The sequence below is a fragment of the Chaetodon auriga genome, chromosome 1, assembly GCF_051107435.1.
Source record: "Chaetodon auriga isolate fChaAug3 chromosome 1, fChaAug3.hap1, whole genome shotgun sequence".
Lineage (NCBI taxonomy): Eukaryota > Metazoa > Chordata > Actinopteri > Chaetodontiformes > Chaetodontidae > Chaetodon > Chaetodon auriga.
In genome coordinates this window covers 26,952,251-26,968,408 of record NC_135074.1, presented here as the reverse complement: position 1 = coordinate 26,968,408, position 16,158 = coordinate 26,952,251, and the positions used below count along the sequence as shown (strand labels likewise).

General features: G+C 40.9%; 1 protein-coding gene across 1 annotated transcript in view; it reads right to left on the bottom strand.

Moving 5' to 3' along the window:
* The window catches only part of trip4 (thyroid hormone receptor interactor 4), a 69,941-nt gene that overhangs the window by 26,799 nt on the left and 26,984 nt on the right, over nucleotides 1-16,158 (bottom strand). The window lies entirely within an intron of this gene.

Below are 16,158 nucleotides of genomic sequence, written 5' to 3'. Positions count from 1 at the left end.
TGCTTTAATCAAGAATCTTCTGGTCCGTCACAGTGACGGGAAAAGGAGAGGAGAGGGCAAGCTCGGAGGTACAGCTCGGACTTGGTATTCCCATCCTGATATTTCTAGGGAAGAAATGTAATTATGGAATGATCAAACCTTGCACTGTGCTGTGGTGGCTTTTCTCTAGAAATAGGCGATACACCTCTGTCTTCCTGAATAAATTATCAGCCAATTTTGATTCTGAGTCGGAAAATCATCACCAGAGTTTCTAATTTAGATTTCTATTTTCAACTTTTAGATCGAACGTGGAGAGGAAACTCTGTTGCCTTTGTCTGGCAGACGCTGAACGCTACAACCAACAATGACTTCAGAATGAGGTTTTGTACGAATCAGTCCATCTCAAAATTTCAATTGTGCCTAAACAGATTCTACAAGCTTCTAGTTTCCTTGATTTCCGTTTTGCTCATTTGCTCCCGGGGTCGAGCACAATTGACACAATGACACCGCCAGTGCAGTGATGTAGCCGCTCTCCGGGTGAACTGTCCGTATGCCAAAGAGAGCATTATTACCATATCACCATCTTTCCAGGCAGCTTCTTTTCCCCACAAACCATTACTTGCTGCCTCGCCTCATTAGCATTGCAAATAAGACCTAAAGCAAAAACGGTGATGGCAGCAGCAGAGGAAATAGGACAGAATTAACAAATTATGTAAGAAGCGTGGAGAGAACGGAAGGAACAGAGTGTAGCAACAAGGAGGTGGATGACGAGGAGGAGGTGGCAAGAGCATATTACAAATCTGGTTATACCTTAAACTTGACATTCTTAGATGACATCTGTTTCTGCTGGTGCCATCCCTCACTCTTTAGACTACTCACAGTTTCTGTGCAGTGCCCTTTTTTTTGACAAGCAAAGCAAATGTGTAGGTACAGTAGTTTCTAGAGTCAAGAATCAACAGAGAAAACATTAAAGAACAGATGAAACATTTCTATGTGATGCATCATTTGGGAAATTAAGGCAGTCAAACACTGTTGAGTAACAATCCACAAACCATTTGATTAACTACCAGTACTCATTTCAGCTTGAATATTTGACAAGTTTAATGAGTTTTGGAGCTTTTCACTTGAAAACCTGACATGAAGATGTGGAATTGCTGCCTCACTTAATGTTTCTAATGTCATGTCATTTCTTTTCTGCAGTCCATCTTGAAGCTCTCCACTCTGTCGTTCAGCTTCATTACTTAAAGCTGAATTTTGTTTAATAGCTTAAGATTTAATTTAGTAACTGTAAATTGCTCTCTTCAAACTTGCCTTATTCCAGCTAAGACTCATGTTGTTTAACACCACCCAGGCACATTACATACTAAATATTTGTTCAAGGAATAGTTCAATTTGGTAAACACACTTTTATGTCACTTTTTTGCATAAAGTTAGGTGAGAAGATCGTATACTCTTATATCTGTGCATTAACTACTCACCTAGAGCTGTGAGTTACTTAGCGTAGCTTAGCTTAAAGAATGGAACCAGAGGGAATCAACTAGCCTGGCTGTTTTTACATTTTGTTTTGTGCATGGATTCATTAAATGAGCTTGAGAACTGATTTTGGAGAGAGCCAAGCTGTTTCACCCTGCTGCCACTCTTCATGCTAAGCTAAGCTAATCAATGCAGAAATGGGAGTGGTATTGATCTTTTCATCTAATTCTCTGCAACAAAGCCAGTAAGCCTATTCCCCAAAATGCTGCACTATTTCACTGAGATTACTGGCATAAACTGGCAATTTGTTAACAACCCAATCATATCTCACTATATTCCTGGGGAGAAAATTATTGCCACAACTAATAAGAATGATGGCAAAATCTAACAAAATCAAAACCTGTAATTCCAACCAAAGCTCTATGAGCTGCATTCCTGAATGAGCAATACTACAGGGCAGTAACGTTGGCAGTAGTGGAATGCAGCATGTGTATCAGAGGGTAATGGACTCTGAGAAATGCTGTACTGAAACGATATAGAGGAAGAGGCCACAAGGAAGGAAAGGTCAGTCCGTGATGTAGGTGCCACTACTCATCATCTGGTAAAGTCAAGGTCAGGACCTTGTGTGCTCCCATGGTATTTCTGTTTAGCTTTTAAAGAAATAGCCAGAGAGTCATACTGAGTTAGCCAGGCAAGACTCAAACCGATTGCCCTTCATTCTTCTGACCCTCCTGGAAAAGCTTCGACTTAACAGAGAGCAAAAAGTATTCAAATATAGCCACCGTGGCCATGAATGTGTGTATTACTGAAAACCAACCCTGTCCGTTTTTTGCTCAGTAACTGGAAATCGTTTCAAAACAGACAGAAAAGAGTCTTTTAAACAGCTTCATCAGAGTTCACAAGCCAAAAACAATAGTAACAATAGTTTTAAATGCCAGCAAATATTGCTCCATTTTTGTGGCTGAGCTTAGTATAATTGCTTGTGACATGCATTGAAATGGGGTCCTCTCTGAATCAGTCTGCCAATTATGTGGTGTGAAAGCTGGTCTGGTTTGTATGGTGCGTCCGCATGAATGCGGGCGCCCCCCTCACAGCGGGGGCAGGCTTGACTTGGATGCTTCGGCACTGTGGCTGCAATTCTGCTCAACACTCAGTGGGGGTAACACAAGGAGCCCTATAGTGTGGTAATGCAATATTCATTGTGGGGCGTGAGCTGAGCAGTTAAACACAGCAGAGTTGTGAGAAGACCTTCCAACCCTCTATCAGGGAGCAGCTGCTGCTTGGGCTTGCTCCCCTCTCCAAAGCCTATCTTCTTGCTCAAGCATTGTCTCTTTCTTCCCCTGCCCTCCCCTCTTCCCTCTCTGCTGCCTCTCACTCAACCATTAATTTTTAATCACAACTTAAATGGCTGCCTTGGCTGCGGCTGTGGGGGCAGCAAGTCAAGGGCTCTTGCCTCTGGTTACAAAGTAGGAAATAAATTTGAAGAGATCAAGCTAAACATAGAGGGAGGGAGAGGGCTGACTCGGGAGAAAATGTACAGGCAGGGAAAAAATCAACTTGCTGCTGCCATTAGAGCTTAATTAGAATTTCAACTCTTTCATCTTGGACTTTCCATTGCGACTGCTACAGGAAATTGAGATCAAATTAAGATAAAGAATTGGATTTTTCGAGGTTTTTTTTTTTTTTTTTTTTGGAGGCCATGAGAAAGTAAGAAATGGGGTAGTGAGTGGATTTAGATTATGTACATAGACTGACAGCAGAGCTTAAAACAATTTAACTGTTGAGAAAAAATCAATTGGTGACAATTTTGATCCATTAATTGTTCTTTTTCTTGAGAAAAAATGGCAAAAATTCACTGAGTCGACTTTCTAAGTTGGGAGGATTTCCTGCTTTTCTTCATATGTGATTGTAAACTGTATATTTTTGGGGTTTTATTCTGACAGTCTGACAAAAAAGCTGCGTTTTTCAGCATGTGTGACATTTTACAGGCCTACTAATGAACCGATTGAGAGAATAATGAGCAAATTAACCGGTAATTAACATAATTTTTAAGGTTAGTTGCAGCCCTGACTGACACATATTGCTCAAAACCACCAAAACAGGGGGAGTATAAAAACACAGCTTACAGTCGGAGTATATAAAAGGTTGAACCACTTATTCATGAAGGACAAGGTTGTGTGGATGTTGTCAGTGAGGTGGCAGCACTCAGGTTTTCCCCTGCATTATTTATTTTCCGTATTGGGGTGGTCTGACCTGCTCGTGTAATGAGAACTAGAGTCACGGTCTGTTTGGAGTCCCGGGGCAACGCCATGCAACCGTGTCCCAGGATCACTGCTCAGCCACACAGGCCTCTACACAGCCACTGTTTGCTCAGACTTCACTCGGACTGTAAAAGTCAAGCCTTGTTGACACATCTGTGCTGTCTCTCCCCGAGGCTAATGGCTATTACATCTGTCTGCTTCTTTTCAGAGGGAGAGGAAAACTACAAGAATCGAATGCTCTTTTGAAAACGGGCAGAGTGAAAACACTGACAGCTGACGGAAAGCTGACAGCCTCCTCTCAGGGGAATTACCGCTGTTGATCTTTCTCACAAGTGCAGTAAGGTGATTACATTGGTTTTGAAAGAAATGTTGATGGCCTTGCCGTAGCAGTGTGTCAGTGTTTATACTACAACAACTGTGTTTTTCACAGGTCACTCTTTGGATTATTAGGTAACGTCTGAAGTGTGTCAAACTTAAACATGATTTTCAGCAAAATTGCTTTTCACGGCTACAAAGCGCTGCAGAGCTTGCATGTGAAAAAAGATTTCGACTAAATAGTAAAAACAAAATAAATACTGTAGAAGTGAAATACAGATGAAAATAATTCTCAAAATCTGAATTTGTCCACGTCACCCACTATTATATGTCTACTTTGTTGTTTTCATGTTGACATATGGCCGACATTAGTATGCAAATAGCTGAAAGTAATGAACTAATTTCAGACATGCATCAAACAGATTGATAGATTGATTTATTATGTCAAACTTAAAACTTAAAATAAATTAAAAAAAAAAAAAAGGAATTGGAGCCTGATACGTTGGCTGTGCTGATATATCGGTATACTGATAGCTCATCACAGATACATCTTATCAAGGCTATTATTTTCCCAATTAACTAATCATTTCCTCTGCAAAATGTCAGAAAGCAGTGACAAATTTCACAGTGACATCTTCAAATGTCTGACAAACACAGTCCTATTAGACAAAAATAGGAAGTTGCAACCAGAGAATCTTCAGTGTTTTTCAGTTGAAAAACGACAAACTGATAATAAGAAGAGTCGCAGATTAATTCTCTGTTGATCGACTAATCAGAATTGTTTCAGCTCTAATTAGTATCCGTGTTTATGGTCAGCTGATAAACCACGAAAAACAGTTCAGAAAAGTCAAAGACACGATTGAAGTGATTTAGAAACAATGGCATCATTGCATTGTTTTTACTGCTGACATGTTTTCACAGGATCTAACAACACAAACGGGACAGGAGCAACTAAAGACTGGGAAAGATGTGGAATGCTCCAAAAACACCTATTTGGAACATTCCACAGGTAATCAGGTTGATTGGTAACAGGTGATAGTATCATGATTGGGTCTGAACGGGGTATCCTGGAAAGGCTCAGTCGGTCGAGGATGGAGCGAGGTTCACCACTTTGTGAACACATGATTGGGTAAAGGATGATACTACATGAGCTCAGGATCACTTTGTTTGCAGATGACTGCATTCTGTTTTTCATATGTTTTATACAGCGTCCAGACTTTTCTGGAAACAGGGTTGTTTTGATGTCAATCTGAGTGCAGATTTCAAAATATTTTACACATTTTACATTTCTGAAATAACACTTTTGGCTTGTGTAGCCTTGACAGTGACGTGCTTTGTCGTATTTGCCTGATTGAGGCCAAAGGCTTTAATCAGCTGACCTTGGTCATGAATCCTCCTGTTTTCCGTCTCAGTTAAGGGCGAAAAGCCTGTGCAAAGAATTTGCTCTTTGTTGCAGCAATAGATTGCATTGTTGCCTTTATCAGTCACCAGTACAAAACCCACAGCAACCAGAATCTGACGTGCCAGCGCTCTCTCTCGTGTCACGTTTGCTGCATGAATGGCATTGTTATTTCATGTAATGTGAATGACTCACGTAATCATTGGTAAAATCTACATACCATACACATCATGTGCATATATGTGGCCCCTGTTTAAACAGCAAGTATCTGTCTCTGTGTGATAAAGTGAATGCGCTCCACATGGGCGAGAAGCTGACTGTGTCCGTTCCTTGAGATATAGATGTTACTGTATTGTTGCACAACCCAGTTTTTCTGAAGATGCCTGAGGGGTTAAAATTGATTCAGGAATATAACATGGATGAAAGTGGAGCAAGGAGAGTATTGCCTGTTTCATGCACTCAGCACAATGGATTTAAAAACATCGGCGCTTGGAACCAAATTATTCTGCAGCGCAAGTGATCTTTGCTGTTTTGTTTTTTTACAGGGAGAGAAAAAAATACCTTTTTCCACATGCAGCTTTGGGCCATCACAAGTAGTTATTTTACACTCAGCTGAGGCTCATAAAGAACACAGCTAATCATTCATTCTCAGTCCACCCTGATCCAGGGTTTCATCGTTCAGCTGCTCATCTCCTCCCAAAGCACCACACACACCACACTTTATGTGGGTCAGTCTACATCAATGGAGACATACAAGGAACATAAGGCGCTCTCACCGGCTTCAGTGCTCGTGCAATGAGAATGTCAGTGTTGGTCATATTTGCTGTCTCTATTCAGCATTTTTGTTTGACTGCATAATAAATATGTACGTAGCCTCTGACAAAGATTATATATGTGCAAACAGAAACGTGTGGTTCAAAGACAGATTTGAACACACATCTGTTTTTCGACTGGACCCTGATGTTGTGTGTCCTCAGGTCTCTGTTTTCATTCCCACATAACCTTCTGCTTTCTCTGTTTTGTCCATCTTTTCTCCCCCTTCGTCTTTGTCTCTGCGCTGAGCCCGTCACAGTAATCAATCTGGGTCAACGCTGGGGGGGGGGGGGGGGGGGTGCAGACAGATGTGCTTTGCAATGTGATCGATGTCTTTGATTAGTGAGAGATTACTCCTGTCTGTGCATGTGGGTGTGTGTGTATGTGGGGGTTTGACTGATTCGGAGAGGTCTGCTAGTTAGCATGAATGCAGTTAGCCTGCTGCCTTGATTTTGTTAATTTGTTAGTTTAGGAGTTGAGGATCAATAAGTGGATTATTTACACAGTTCAAGTAGCTGACAGAGGTGAGGATGTTAAACTAGGCCATGGTCAGTGAGTCACTTAAAGGTGGTTAAAAAGTGTCGGGGTCGTACACAATGACGATCATGGGATGCAGCGCTTATGCCGATTTTTCTAATGCAAGTAATAATAGATGTTCAATGTTCTTGAGCAAAATCCGAGATAAACACACAAAAACTAATCACTTGCTCCTTCATTAAAATTTACTGCAACAAAAATCACCAAATTTTATTGTATTTGTAATGCTTTTCATAACCTCCACGGCAAAAGTAGCAATTAATTCCCTCATGATAGCCATTTTTGCTAACTTTCTGTTTATAATGGAAATCAACGGAGTGTAAGCTGTTCTGTAGGAAAGCTGCAGTTGAGATGAAAGTGGGGGGCAGTCCACAGCAGAGAGCATTTTCTTTGTTTTGACATGTATGGAGCCGGATTTTGTCCAAAACATCTGAAACATACAATGGTGTTCACGGAGAGGACGACGCTCGCACCTCCAGAGTCTCAACAACGCGAGCAGATGATGAAATATGCAGCCACATAGATGCAGAAAGAATAATCTGAGCTACAGACAGAAGAAAGTCCAGTATGTAAAAATAGGTCACAGTCCTCTTTGTTACTGTTTGCTGGAAAAAAAGAAGAAAAATACAAATTTCATAGCAACAAAAGCAAAATACCCTCTTTATTACAGATCCTAATTTAGTTGCCAGGGAATGCAATTTAGCATGCAGGAGTGTTGTCACTGAATCTGTAAGAACAAGCAGATCTAGTATGACAAAGTTTATAGCTTGGGGCTCCCTCCTGCTCCCATGCCTGTGTGCTCTGGTCTCTGCTCGACAGCTCAGCTCTCTCCTCTCTCTTCTCTTCTCCTCTCCCCATTAACCGGCTGACAGATCAGTAATAAACACAGCCTGTCACCTTCAAGGCCTGCCTCTCATTTACTAGAGAACACATGAAACCCCACTCTCTTGTTCCCTCTCTCTCTCTCTCTCTCTCTCTCTCTCTCTCTCTCTCTCTCTCTCTCTCTCTTCCCTTCATCCGCTGGGCTCATTGGAGCTGAAACCTGATTTTTGGCCCCAGCCGCCTCCGAGGCAGCAAATTCTCCTCTGCACCCAGATAGTCCTGAAAAAGGCATGAATATTAAATGGAAAATCCATGAATAAATAACCAAAAAAGGACTTCCGTCGCTCTAACCTCTTTCTGTCTCCCAGCAGTGGATGACAGAGGAGGAGCGCAGGGGAGAAATAGAGGAGAAAAAAAAAAAAAAAAAATCATGACCACCTCAGGAGAGAAGGTGGACATTTGTTAGGTAATTGGCTTTCTCTATTTGCAATCCCATGGTGCTGTGATTTCACACATAAAACAAAGAGGTAATCACAAGGTAACAGTGCAGCCGATGGTTAGTGGAGCAAAATTCAACAGCAATATTTTCACTGGGAATATAATGTGTTATTTCCATATGTGGGGCAACCTCAGGGATGAAAGCAATGCACATTGCAACAGCTTGATAATGTATGCGTGGAAAATGCAAATGACACTGAAAGAGCGCTGGAGGTGCAATGTGTACAAGGGGTATGATGTTGAATGCATAAGAAACAAATAAAGAGAATCATTTATTTGTGATATATACTCACTAGTCCCTTGGAATGTGCCTGTTAGACAGGAACAAGTAAATATAGATTATTTCGCTTCAAGCTATTCCCATAAGGGTGCTTAATATGTATTGTACGGGAGTTCGGTGGCCTGTATTTTTTAGCAGATCACATGAAGAGAAATCCTAGCAAAGACAAGCCTACAGTAGCTACTAGTTGATAAGTTACTGCATGTGTTGCTGCCGGATTATATGTGTTATAATACAGCAGCTTTTTATGTGTGACATAGTGTTTGTGAAGAGCAGTCCCAGTGTCGTCCACTAACATCACAGAACAGTGTGATGGGTCAATTAAACAAAGTGGATTTAAGCAGTAGAATAGAAGTGGAAGGTAGAATCTTTTAGAAATCAGACCCCCTTTTTGACACTATCTACAACAGTCATTGATATCAGCAATAGCTACTGAATGTATTTCCTTTCTGTAATCAACACTCTATCAAGCATTTTTCATTGTGCCGCAGAGTCCACCACTCCCTGACTTCAAATTGTCTTCACATGCACGAGGCGTATAATCCAGAGCTATTGTATTAATTCTATCTAATTGATATCAGCCTCACTGCTTGCTGTTGACTCTGCTGACACTCTATCAGATCTAAGGGTGTGCACAAGGCCAGGCTGAACAACAGCTCTTTGGCTGAGCCGCCCTTCTCGAGGGAGATTTATTTTTTTCCCTTTATGCTGCTGCGGCTGCATAAATACGACTAGTATTTTCTAATTTCTAACATAAGACCAAATTAAATTGCCACGTTATCCACGTTTACTACTTTTTCATAGGCATGTCTCCATGGGACGATGAGCATGCGCACTTGGTATTGTTGGTGTCGTCTGAGGGCTCGGGTTAATCTTCGGAAGTGATGGAAATGATTAACAATGAATGGTATAAACAATGGGATGCCCTGCGAGAAAAAGCCTCCACATATGCTTCTGAACAAAGCTTGTCACATTTTCTTTACGCAATGTTGACTTACAGCATCACATGAACCAATCTTAGATGGCTGGCTAACATGTAAGCAGCAGGGTTAAGGCTATTTTTTTTTTTTTTTCTGGTTAGAGCAAACAGCCTCTCGTCCCTGATCAGAGATGTATTAACTTAGTGCTAACACAAATCCAACATTTCTTACTGCTGCTTCACATTAAAAGCATTCAACGAGTGACAGACGGGGTGGCTTTTGTTGTGAAACAGTCACAGGAAACACAATGTATTTGTCATCAAGGTTCGTCATCAAGACTGTTGATCTAAAATGTGTTGACAAAGCACGCCGTGGTCATTTTTGGCATTTTTTTTGGCAGTAGGTTTTAAATATTGCAGGGAATAATTCAATAATTGAATTGCAGACAACAGGCTGCACACTTCCAATTACTAACCTACCATTGTGTGGAAATCAGTTGTTTTCATTAGTATTAAAACAACATGGGTTTGTTTGGCTGTGCAGATCCACCAGTGGCTTTTCTGTGATTTTTCTGACAAAGAAGATGCTCACGGAGTGTTTGTTGCAGTGCTGCTATAAATATCAGTCATCACAGGGCTCGCCAATTCAACCAGGACTGAAGGCACTATAACTTGAAGAATGCATGGCCATTAAAGAGGATGATAACATGAACAAATGACACATGATAAAGGCTGGATTACACACTGACTGACTTCACAAGACATGAGAAATGAAGGCTTAATTTTGTTGTGGGTTTCTTCCAAAATAAAAGAGATAACAGAGAAAAGAAATAATGTCCTCCAGTTTGACGGTGGTAAATTGGTGCAATTGGCCTATAATTACCCAGCCCATTGTTTTCTCTGAGCTTTACAATATGCTACTGACAGCGTGCATGTTTAAGCAATTCATTTTTGCCAGTGACAGCCACATCCAACTGGGGAAAAAAAATCCTCAATACTTGGAGAATCTCTGAAGACTTTATAAAGCACAGCCTCTTGATACTGTTTAAAAACCTCTTAACCCCTTATATCACTGAACAGATAGTGCAGCCCAAATAAGACAGAGCTGGCTGCTAATGCTGTCCTTTTGTAGCATTTCTCATGATATCTAACAGCACATGTTTCCATTCATGCTCCACAATCTTTTCAAAAATGCGATACCGACAGAGCAAACTTGTTTGGATGATAAAACATCATTATGTACACTGCAAAAAAAAAAACTTAAGTGTGGGAATATTCCTAAAACTGTTTGCTATTGATAACTGATTGAGTGGCTATTACATGGCTGAATTCTTCTGCACATAAGAATAGATCATCTGAAGAAATGGAAGAAAATGACGCTGGCTCCTCAGGCAGGTTCCTGAGACAGGAGAACTACTTTGTCAACCTTGAGGTCCTTTGAAATGACTCCAGTCTCCAGCGATGTTGAGATTATATAAGTGAATGACTTACGCTTTGCAAGATAAAAAAGATTCATCATGACCATGACATGCTGGAGCTGAATTTCTCATCTTAGCAATTATATCCATGACTTCTTTCCCTGTAGTTGGATCAAACCTCAGCAAAAGAGAGCTCTTTTGTATCTGCGGGAGAGCCATCAGAGTGACTAATCTTTACAGGGAAAGATAAGCCAATATTCACAAAGCACTCTCTGAATTCATATGTAATATCACAAGTTATACGTTCAGCTCCAAACTGAGTGAAGAGCTGGAAATGACCTTTTCCTCTGTGAAAACCCTTAAAGGACGTTCTGATTTGTTTCTATAATGGGTAGCAATTACTTCCCTTTCTTCTGCACTTTCTGTGAGAAATACTGTGTGTGATTACAAAGATTAATCTACAGGCTAAACTCTTGTGTGAAAGCACTGCTTGGAATTGTGTTGGATGAACCTCCCTGAATCTTTCTAGAGCAAATTCACACGACAGAATAGAATTTTTAACAGCTGCGACAGCACAGCTGGGACTGTTTTCACCATGTGTGGGTGTGGTCCGACCCGCGAGTACTGAGTATTTATGTAAAAAAACGTAGTAATGACAACGGAGTTCTGTCATGGGTTGGAGCGTCAAAATGTTGGCGAGTGTCGCGGCTGGTGTGATCCTACCACACGATGGTTTCTACTTTACCATGATAACATTTCACCTAGCGTTAATTTGAAGCCCACCAAATTATCCCAAGATGGAACAAAATGCATTAGTTGCCTTGAGCTTATCAACCACATCTTGAATTCCACAGACTGATCCTGAGCTGCTCTCTCCTTTGACTAATTCACTGCTTTTGTCAGCGGACTACAGGAGTGCTTGTACAAGACATTTGTACATTCTTGCTGGTCGAGCACTCTTTAAACAAGGCTTAAAGCCATTTGATTCACTCATGGAACATTACTCTGGGTATGCACTCTTCATGCTTGAAAGCAATAGGATTTTAATTCTTCGGGGGCATTGTAATAGGAAGGTCAAACATAATTCTCAGGTTACCTCGTGGTTTACCTCTGCAGAATAGCAAGCAGTAGCTTCAAGCACGATGTCTATCAATTTTAGCTAAGATGGACACAGATGACAAAGGGGATGGAACAAACTACCCACCGGACTGTGAAAAGAGTACCATGACACACTGAATTGATTATAGCAGATTGAACTCAGATTTCCAGCAGACGACAGGATCTTGCTCAGATTATACTGATAAAATTAAGCATGTTTTGTAGCTAATTGTGATGTCACCGATTGCTTTGAGGTTCAGTAAGGGGCCAACAAGATAATGAACGTCTTCTGTGTCCTGACCTACGAAAGACCAACCTCTCCATACTGTTGAAAATCAGCTGTTATAGTTAGTGTACTTACAGCTTTAGGAACGTCTGATGTTATGTAATCGTTTTTGACAGGGTCCAGTCATTTTGTCCCTTTGGTGTAGAACTTAAAAGATTCATTAAAAATAAAATTGCTATTAGAGGTTGAAAAGCAGGTTTGGTTTGGCATTTTAGATTAGAGCTAACATACACTTCATGAAGGGAACATCTTGGATGCATATGATTTGTTTTTCCACTTTTCCAGCTGTGTGTACATAGCCACACCATGCAGAGGATGTCAGACTATTAAAAACACGGGGCAAGTGAAGGATAGCTATAAGGAAGAGAAAAAGGAAATGCGGGTTCATGTCTGAGAGCCAAATAGCTTTCACCACTCAGACTGACCTTCAGCTTACACAGAAGCACACACACACTGATACAAATGTTCACAGGATGTGTCCATAAACCATAATGGACATCCCTTATTACAGGGAGTGAGCCTTGGCTGTATGCCATTTTAAATGTCACAGACTCCTCCACGGGGTAATGACTGATCAACCTGAGTTGGCATCGAGCGTAGCCTAGCATATTATCTACAAAGCCAACTGTAAAAGTGTCTGGAGAGAGAGGAAGCATCACATTATTTGATAATTGCCAGAGGCATCCAATAATATTCATCCATATGTGAATGTGCACGCTTTTCCGACCTTTCAAACCTCCAGCTGCAATAAGCAACACGACTGCATTGCCAGTAAGCGTTTGCTAGTGCTGCCGATCCTACAAGACGCAACAGCCTCGATGGCAACATCAGCTCAATTGTTTGGCTGGAAAGTCGGACAAATCTAAACAATTCTCATTTATAGAAAAACATAAACAGCTGCAAATTCCCAGACACAAAGTGCAGATGAGTTAAAGTAGAAAAAGACGGCTGAAGGAAAAACAAACTTCAAGCGAAGGTTGATTTTTCATCACCTATTGACCAAACCAACAAAACAATGTTGAATTAAATGATTTACTAACTATAAGTTTGGTTCTGATGTCATTTATTGTGCTTGGTGTAATATTTCCTTATTGCATGAGCAGTTATGTGTAAGCGTTTGAACAGTATGTATGTTTTTAAACTTGACCACAGGAAGACCTGTTGTTGCCAAGATAACAGCGAATGGGAGCGTTAATAAATAATAAACAACAAAAACCAGGACTGAAATTCCAGCATGTGACAGATGGTGACAAAAGGGACTTGAAAGGGATTTTTGTTTCTGCTGTCTTTTTAAGCTTTAGTGGTTAATACTTGGTAACGTGACATTTTGTAATATCAAGGCTCATAATATTTATGCTCCCGCTGCTGTTTTCCACATGACTGCAGAATTAATTTCAGCAGTAACACAAAGCAATGTTTACATGATACCAAAGACATTATCTACACCATTAAGGTTTAACACAGGAATGAAAAAAACAACAGTTGTCCATGTTTTATAACAAAGCATGGAGTGCTGAAAGGACTGGAAAAGCAGGGAACTGTACCCTTTTCTTGCTTCTTGCTGAGGCATGAGATGGTTGGCAATGTCAGTGACAAGCGGATCTTGTCAATGTAAGCTGCTGGGGGAGCAAAAAATACTTGTGCTAAGCCCCCCTGAGTAAGATGAGCGGCAATGCCTTGACCCGTGAGATGCAGTGGGAATTGAGGTGGAAGAGGGGGCGAGAGAGCAAGAGAGCGAGATAGTGAAAAGCTAGCTGGTGACAGAAGAATCAGACACGCTGGATTGTGTGGGTCCATTGGGTTAGGATAACCAATCCAAATACCAAGCTAACGTGAACAGCGGGGAGCGTGTCGTGATCAATGCAGACGACATGACAAAAGCATGAAATATATGCAAAACTGTACAGAATGAATGTAAAATGCAAGGGGACATCTAAATGAGTTCAACAGCTCAACATGCTGTAGGGATGACAAGTGTTATAAACGACAAGACTAATTCATTAAACGATGGCTAAATAACTTTGGTGTAAACTGAATAAGCTTTTGCATATTGGTGATAGTTTTTTATTTGATTTGATTTATGTGCTGGGACCCCGATATCAAACGCATTTCACAGGTTCTAGAGTCGCATATGTACAGAATCATCCTGTGCTGTTATCATGTTTGGGGTATATCAATGCTCTTAGCTGTGAATTTGTTCTTATGTAGAGAATTTGCGTTGCTAATCGCGGGATGTTAACTTTTATCTCAACTAAAATAAGAACAGCAGTCACCAGACACTATTACTAAACAGTCGTCAGAAAATAAGTGGTGGTGGTGGTGAGTGTGTTTATGTTTGGCTGAGAATAGTATATCAAATTACACATGTGAGAGCCAGAGCTGGAACAAAGCTGGAAGGCAGTCAGACGTTATGGAAGACAGAGAGCTGTATTGTACTAATAGTTCTCTCAGCAGGCAATAAAGGAAGCCTACTTGAAAGTACTGCTGGTATGATTTCTTCATATAAATGCAAAATCGTCAAAATAAAACCACTGCGTCAAGGCTTACATGTTTCTATTTCACGTGAGTACAAATATGCAAAGTTCATTGTTTGAGTGGCATCACAGATTTGTCCCTTTGGAAAAAAAATTTGCGTTACCACACCTTAAATGAAAAAGAAGCAGGCTGCTGGTACAGTAAAATACTCAAGTATATTAGTGTTTAAAGAGGCCGTATCACCCTCATTATCAGCTTATATTTTGGGGTCTACTAGATAATTTTTTTCATCTTGCAATCCTGCTGCACCTCCAACCACCACCTGTTTGAAAACGCTCTGTTTTAGCTCCTGTCTGTTTAAGAGCCACTCCAGAAAGGACCAGTCTGCTCTGATTGGTCAGCTGCTGCAGGTCTGAGCAGGCATTGTTTTTCCATTCAGATCTGTCAGTGTTTTTGCCTTTTTTCCTGCTGTGAATATCACCACAACAACTGCTTCTTAACCAAAAACTTCACCAGGCATGAATCAAACCACTACTGTTCCAGCTTTAAGGTCTGAGCAAGCTAGCTGCTGGGTGCTAGTTAAAGTTAAACAATACTGCAGAGTAAATTAATTCCTGCAGTTTGACCATTTCTTTTTCACACAGTTATATTGTTATCTCCAGGACACACACACATGCACACACACACACACACACACACACACACACACACACACACACGCCAGCAGAGATCCCACAGCAGAACATGCCTTCTGTATAACAAAGCCAATGCTAGCTGAGATTGTACTACAACATAAAGTTTCTCTTGACTGTACCTCAATACTACAACATGAAGTTAGTCCAACATTACCCAGCCTGTGGGAGCAATAGACACTAGCCACACTAGCTGTGCATCATGCTCATGCCAAGTTCAGAAATAAATAATATGGCTAAACTTATAGCTTTAGGTTTCAGGTCACGTCACGGACAGCCGCTATCGATCCATCCTTGAGATTGAACCATTACCGGCATTATTTGACAAAGCACTCCAGACTAAAATGCACACATGCCAGTTTTCCAGTAACTGTAGTGACATTTCTGTCACATTTCCGTTAAAGATAAAGTAAATCCACTGGGACATCCTCAGATGGTGGGAGTAGATGAAGATTTTTGTGTTGGCTGGTGTGCTCTGATTGTACCTTCCACATCCGCGAGTCACTGGAGTCAGCATTGAACTCTTCCTGTGTTTAAGGGCATGGCAAGCTAGCAGCTAGGTGCAGGCTAAGCTAAGTAAAGGAAGAAAAGACTGGAGGACAAACAAGGTGTTGCGGGAAGAGGAGAAGTCCCTTTGTAACGGACTTTGGGCTTTGTAACTTTGCACATGAAAAAAAGCTATACAACACACAAAAAGAAAGGGTGAAGCCAAAAAGCAGAATATGGCCTCGTTAACAATTTACTATTGGCAAGTTCAACAAATCCATGTTTATTCATCCACCAATAGAAAGTGCTGATTCCAAAAACCACAAGCTACTGTATGTTTAAATAATGTAGGTAGAGATTTCCCTAAAGCAATCTGTGCCTACCACAGCAAGCCTGTAATAATGTGT